This window comes from Palaemon carinicauda, chromosome 42, assembly GCF_036898095.1.
Source record: "Palaemon carinicauda isolate YSFRI2023 chromosome 42, ASM3689809v2, whole genome shotgun sequence".
NCBI lineage: Eukaryota > Metazoa > Arthropoda > Malacostraca > Decapoda > Palaemonidae > Palaemon > Palaemon carinicauda.
In genome coordinates this window covers 40081404-40088566 of record NC_090766.1, presented here as the reverse complement: position 1 = coordinate 40088566, position 7163 = coordinate 40081404, and positions in this window count along the sequence as shown.

Genomic DNA, 7163 nt, shown 5'->3' with positions numbered 1-7163 from the left:
GGAGACGACGACGAAGGTTCTTTCATTTTTTGAAAATAGGGCTCCCCAGGTTTCATTTTTTTAAAAATAAGGGTGTTTGCATCCATTCATATCGTATCTCTGTCCCTTCCTCTACCTACTTGAAAAAGACGAGGCAGACGAAGACGACGCACACGAAGACGATGAAGACGAAGACCACGAAGACGACGGAGACGATGACGAAGGTTCTATCATTTTTTGAAAATAGGGCTCCCCAGATTTTATTTTTTTCTAAATAAGGGTGTTTGCATTCGTTCAAATCGTCTCTCTGTCCCTTCCCCTGCCTACTGGAAGAAATTATCCTAGCTATCCATTTTCGACTCTTTTTTTTTTTTTTTTTTTTTTTTTTTTTTTTTTTTTTTTTTTTTTTTAAAGGGTTACTCAGATCTCATTTTTTAAAAATAAGGGTGTTTGCATCCGTTCATATCGTCTCTCTGTCCCTTCCTCTGCCTACTTGAAAAAGACGACGCAGACGAAGACGACGCACACGAAGACGATGAAGACGAAGACCACGAAGACGACGGAGACGACGACGAAGGTTCTTTCATTTTTTGAAAATAGGGCTCCCCAGGTTTCATTTTTTTAAAAATAAGGGTGTTTGCATCCATTCATATCGTATCTCTGTCCCTTCCTCTGCCTACTTGAAAAAGACGAGGCAGACGAAGACGACGCACACGAAGACGATGAAGACGAAGACCACGAAGACGACGGAGACGATGACGAAGGTTCTTTCATTTTTTGAAAATAGGGCTCCCCAGGTTTCATTTTTTTTAAAAATAAGGGTGTTTGCATCCATTCATATCGTATTTCTGTCCCTTCCTCTACCTACTTGAAAAAGACGAGGCAGACGAAGACGACGCACACGAAGACGATGAAGACGAAGACCACGAAGACGACGGAGACGATGACGAAGGTTCTATCATTTTTTGAAAATAGGGCTCCCCAGATTTTATTTTTTTCTAAATAAGGGTGTTTGCATTCGTTCAAATCGTCTCTCTGTCCCTTCCCCTGCCTACTGGAAGAAATTATCCTAGCTATCCGTTTTCGACTTTTTTTTTTTTTTTTTTTTTTTTTTTTTTTTTTTTTTTTTTTTTTTTTTTTTTTTAAAGGGTTACTCAGATCTCATTTTTTAAAAATAAGGGTGTTTGCATCCGTTCATATCGTCTCTCTGTCCCTTCCTCTGCCTACTTGAAAAAGACGACGCAGACGAAGACGACGCACACGAAGACGATGAAGACGAAGACCACGAAGACGACGGAGACGACGACGAAGGTTCTTTCATTTTTTGAAAATAGGGCTCCCCAGGTTTCATTTTTTTAAAAATAAGGGTGTTTGCATCCATTCATATCGTATCTCTGTCCCTTCCTCTGCCTACTTGAAAAAGACGAGGCAGACGAAGACGACGCACACGAAGACGATGAAGACGAAGACCACGAAGACGATGGAGACGATGACGAAGGTTCTTTCATTTTTTGAAAATAGGGCTCCCCAGGTTTCATTTTTTTAAAAATAAGGGTGTTTGCATCCATTCATATCGTATCTCTGTCCCTTCCTCTGCCTACTTGAAAAAGACGACGCAGACGAAGACGACGCACACGAAGACGATGAAGACGAAGACCACGAAGACGACGGAGACGACGACGAAGGTTCTTTCATTTTTTGAAAATAGGGCTCCCCAGGTTTCATTTTTTTAAAAATAAGGGTGTTTGCATCCATTCATATCGTATCTCTGTCCCTTCCTCTGCCTACTTGAAAAAGACGAGGCAGACGAAGACGACGCACACGAAGACGATGAAGACGAAGACCACGAAGACGACGGAGACGATGACGAAGGTTCTTTCATTTTTTGAAAATAGGGCTCCCCAGGTTTCATTTTTTTAAAAATAAGGGTGTTTGCATCCATTCATATCGTATCTCTGTCCCTTCCTCTGCCTACTTGAAAAAGACGACGCAGACGAAGACGACGCACACGAAGACGATGAAGACGAAGACCACGAAGACGACGGAGACGACGACGAAGGTTCTTTTCATTTTTTGAAAATAGGGCTCCCCAGGTTTCATTTTTTTAAAAATAAGGGTGTTTGCATCCATTCATATCGTATCTCTGTCCCTTCCTCTACCTACTTGAAAAAGACGAGGCAGACGAAGACGACGCACACGAAGACGATGAAGACGAAGACCACGAAGACGACGGAGACGATGACGAAGGTTCTATCATTTTTTGAAAATAGGGCTCCCCAGATTTTATTTTTTTTCTAAATAAGGGTGTTTGCATTCGTTCAAATCGTCTCTCTGTCCCTTCCCCTGCCTACTGGAAGAAATTATCCTAGCTATCCATTTTCGACTCTTTTTTTTTTTTTTTTTTTTTTTTTTTTTTTTTTTTTTTTTTTTTTTTTTAAAGGGTTACTCAGATCTCATTTTTTAAAATAAGGGTGTTTGCATCCGTTCATATCGTCTCTCTGTCCCTTCCTCTGCCTACTTGAAAAAGACGACGCAGACGAAGACGACGCACACGAAGACGATGAAGACGAAGACCACGAAGACGACGGAGACGACGACGAAGGTTCTTTCATTTTTTGAAAATAGGGCTCCCCAGGTTTCATTTTTTTAAAAATAAGGGTGTTTGCATCCATTCATATCGTATCTCTGTCCCTTCCTCTGCCTACTTGAAAAAGACGAGGCAGACGAAGACGACGCACACGAAGACGATGAAGACGAAGACCACGAAGACGACGGAGACGATGACGAAGGTTCTTTCATTTTTTGAAAATAGGGCTCCCCAGGTTTCATTTTTTTAAAAATAAGGGTGTTTGCATCCATTCATATCGTATTTCTGTCCCTTCCTCTACCTACTTGAAAAAGACGAGGCAGACGAAGACGACGCACACGAAGACGATGAAGACGAAGACCACGAAGACGACGGAGACGATGACGAAGGTTCTATCATTTTTTGAAAATAGGGCTCCCCAGATTTTATTTTTTTCTAAATAAGGGTGTTTGCATTCGTTCAAATCGTCTCTCTGTCCCTTCCCCTGCCTACTGGAAGAAATTATCCTAGCTATCTGTTTTCGACTCTTTTTTTTTTTTTTTTTTTTTTTTTTTTTTTTTTTTTTTTTTTTTAAAGGGTTACTCAGATCTCATTTTTTAAAAATAAGGGTGTTTGCATCCGTTCATATCGTCTCTCTGTCCCTTCCTCTGCCTACTTGAAAAAGACGACGCAGACGAAGACGACGCACACGAAGACGATGAAGACGAAGACCACGAAGACGACGGAGACGACGACGAAGGTTCTTTCATTTTTTGAAAATAGGGCTCCCCAGGTTTCATTTTTTTAAAAATAAGGGTGTTTGCATCCATTCATATCGTATCTCTGTCCCTTCCTCTGCCTACTTGAAAAAGACGAGGCAGACGAAGACGACGCACACGAAGACGATGAAGACGAAGACCACGAAGACGACGGAGACGATGACGAAGGTTCTTTCATTTTTTGAAAATAGGGCTCCCCAGGTTTCATTTTTTTAAAAATAAGGGTGTTTGCATCCATTCATATCGTATCTCTGTCCCTTCCTCTGCCTACTTGAAAAGACGACGCAGACGAAGACGACGCACACGAAGACGATGAAGACGAAGACCACGAAGACGACGGAGACGACGACGAAGGTTCTTTCATTTTTTGAAAATAGGGCTCCCCAGGTTTCATTTTTTTAAAAATAAGGGTGTTTGCATCCATTCATATCGTATCTCTGTCCCTTCCTCTACCTACTTGAAAAAGACGAGGCAGACGAAGACGACGCACACGAAGACGATGAAGACGAAGACCACGAAGACGACGGAGACGATGACGAAGGTTCTATCATTTTTTGAAAATAGGGCTCCCCAGATTTTATTTTTTTCTAAATAAGGGTGTTTGCATTCGTTCAAATCGTCTCTCTGTCCCTTCCCCTGCCTACTGGAAGAAATTATCCTAGCTATCCATTTTCGACTCTTTTTTTTTTTTTTTTTTTTTTTTTTTTTTTTTTTTTTTTTTTTTAAAGGGTTACTCAGATCTCATTTTTTAAAAATAAGGGTGTTTGCATCCGTTCATATCGTCTCTCTGTCCCTTCCTCTGCCTACTTGAAAAAGACGACGCAGACGAAGACGACGCACACGAAGACGATGAAGACGAAGACCACGAAGACGACGGAGACGACGACGAAGGTTCTTTCATTTTTTGAAAATAGGGCTCCCCAGGTTTCATTTTTTTAAAAATAAGGGTGTTTGCATCCATTCATATCGTATCTCTGTCCCTTCCTCTGCCTACTTGAAAAAGACGAGGCAGACGAAGACGACGCACACGAAGACGATGAAGACGAAGACCACGAAGACGACGGAGACGATGACGAAGGTTCTTTCATTTTTTGAAAATAGGGCTCCCCAGGTTTCATTTTTTTAAAAATAAGGGTGTTTGCATCCATTCATATCGTATTTCTGTCCCTTCCTCTACCTACTTGAAAAAGACGAGGCAGACGAAGACGACGCACACGAAGACGATGAAGACGAAGACCACGAAGACGACGGAGACGATGACGAAGGTTCTATCATTTTTTGAAAATAGGGCTCCCCAGATTTTATTTTTTTCTAAATAAGGGTGTTTGCATTCGTTCAAATCGTCTCTCTGTCCCTTCCCCTGCCTACTGGAAGAAATTATCCTAGCTATCCGTTTTCGACTCTTTTTTTTTTTTTTTTTTTTTTTTTTTTTTTTTTTTTTTTTTTTAAAGGGTTACTCAGATCTCATTTTTTAAAAATAAGGGTGTTTGCATCCGTTCATATCGTCTCTCTGTCCCTTCCTCTGCCTACTTGAAAAAGACGACGCAGACGAAGACGACGCACACGAAGACGATGAAGACGAAGACCACGAAGACGACGGAGACGACGACGAAGGTTCTTTCATTTTTTGAAAATAGGGCTCCCCAGGTTTCATTTTTTTAAAAATAAGGGTGTTTGCATCCATTCATATCGTATCTCTGTCCCTTCCTCTGCCTACTTGAAAAAGACGAGGCAGACGAAGACGACGCACACGAAGACGATGAAGACGAAGACCACGAAGACGACGGAGACGATGACGAAGGTTCTTTCATTTTTTGAAAATAGGGCTCCCCAGGTTTCATTTTTTTAAAAATAAGGGTGTTTGCATCCATTCATATCGTATCTCTGTCCCTTCCTCTGCCTACTTGAAAAAGACGACGCAGACGAAGACGACGCACACGAAGACGATGAAGACGAAGACCACGAAGACGACGGAGACGACGACGAAGGTTCTTTCATTTTTTGAAAATAGGGCTCCCCAGGTTTCATTTTTTTAAAAATAAGGGTGTTTGCATCCATTCATATCGTATCTCTGTCCCTTCCTCTACCTACTTGAAAAAGACGAGGCAGACGAAGACGACGCACACGAAGACGATGAAGACGAAGACCACGAAGACGACGGAGACGATGACGAAGGTTCTATCATTTTTGAAAATAGGGCTCCCCAGATTTTATTTTTTTCTAAATAAGGGTGTTTGCATTCGTTCAAATCGTCTCTCTGTCCCTTCCCCTGGCCTACTGGAAGAAATTATCCTAGCTATCCATTTTCGACTCTTTTTTTTTTTTTTTTTTTTTTTTTTTTTTTTTTTTTTTTTTTTTAAAGGGTTACTCAGATCTCATTTTTTAAAAATAAGGGTGTTTGCATCCGTTCATATCGTCTCTCTGTCCCTTCCTCTGCCTACTTGAAAAAGACGACGCAGACGAAGACGACGCACACGAAGACGATGAAGACGAAGACCACGAAGACGACGGAGACGACGACGAAGGTTCTTTCATTTTTTGAAAATAGGGCTCCCCAGGTTTCATTTTTTTAAAAATAAGGGTGTTTGCATCCATTCATATCGTATCTCTGTCCCTTCCTCTGCCTACTTGAAAAAGACGAGGCAGACGAAGACGACGCACACGAAGACGATGAAGACGAAGACCACGAAGACGACGGAGACGATGACGAAGGTTCTTTCATTTTTTGAAAATAGGGCTCCCCAGGTTTCATTTTTTTAAAAATAAGGGTGTTTGCATCCATTCATATCGTATTTCTGTCCCTTCCTCTACCTACTTGAAAAAGACGAGGCAGACGAAGACGACGCACACGAAGACGATGAAGACGAAGACCACGAAGACGACGGAGACGATGACGAAGGTTCTATCATTTTTTGAAAAATAGGGCTCCCCAGATTTTATTTTTTTCTAAATAAGGGTGTTTGCATTCGTTCAAATCGTCTCTCTGTCCCTTCCCCTGCCTACTGGAAGAAATTATCCTAGCTATCCGTTTTCGACTTTTTTTTTTTTTTTTTTTTTTTTTTTTTTTTTTTTTTTTTTTTTTTTTTTTTTTTAAAGGGTTACTCAGATCTCATTTTTTAAAAATAAGGGTGTTTGCATCCGTTCATATCGTCTCTCTGTCCCTTCCTCTGCCTACTTGAAAAAGACGACGCAGACGAAGACGACGCACACGAAGACGATGAAGACGAAGACCACGAAGACGACGGAGACGACGACGAAGGTTCTTTCATTTTTTGAAAATAGGGCTCCCCAGGTTTCATTTTTTTAAAAATAAGGGTGTTTGCATCCATTCATATCGTATCTCTGTCCCTTCCTCTGCCTACTTGAAAAAGACGAGGCAGACGAAGACGACGCACACGAAGACGATGAAGACGAAGACCACGAAGACGATGGAGACGATGACGAAGGTTCTTTCATTTTTTGAAAATAGGGCTCCCCAGGTTTCATTTTTTTAAAAATAAGGGTGTTTGCATCCATTCATATCGTATCTCTGTCCCTTCCTCTGCCTACTTGAAAAAGACGACGCAGACGAAGACGACGCACACGAAGACGATGAAGACGAAGACCACGAAGACGACGGAGACGACGACGAAGGTTCTTTCATTTTTGAAAATAGGGCTCCCCAGGTTTCATTTTTTTAAAAATAAGGGTGTTTGCATCCATTCATATCGTATCTCTGTCCCTTCCTCTGCCTACTTGAAAAAGACGAGGCAGACGAAGACGACGCACACGAAGACGATGAAGACGAAGACCACGAAGACGACGGAGACGATGACGAAGGTTCTTTCATTTTTTGAAAA